Genomic DNA, 223 nt, shown 5'->3' with positions numbered 1-223 from the left:
GGATACAAAGTCCAATGAGAGCACCAAAGGGAAGGCCTATGAGTCCAAAAAGACAACATGGACAACATGGAACAGCCTACGCGTTTTGGGGGCCACACGGGGTGCAGCAATCTCGAAACACCGGCGGCAAAGTATAGCTTGAGGGTGACACCGATGCTTGCGGCTGCTGCTTTGCCACTCCGGGGGTCACCTCCCCTCCCCTGTCCTGCTCGCTTGTCTATGG

The 223-nt window shown here is 56.5% G+C and overlaps 1 protein-coding gene across 1 annotated transcript in view; it reads left to right on the top strand.

Annotated features, from left to right (window-relative positions):
* Nucleotides 1-223, top strand: part of TCF7L2 (transcription factor 7 like 2) — a 185,678-nt gene that overhangs the window by 90,390 nt on the left and 95,065 nt on the right. The window lies entirely within an intron of this gene.

The sequence above is a fragment of the Nanorana parkeri genome, unplaced genomic scaffold (assembly GCF_000935625.1).
Source record: "Nanorana parkeri isolate BGI_ZX_2015 unplaced genomic scaffold, ASM93562v1 scaffold754, whole genome shotgun sequence".
NCBI lineage: Eukaryota > Metazoa > Chordata > Amphibia > Anura > Dicroglossidae > Nanorana > Nanorana parkeri.
Note: the sequence above shows the minus strand (reverse complement) of the source record. Positions and strands in the feature narration are given on the sequence as shown.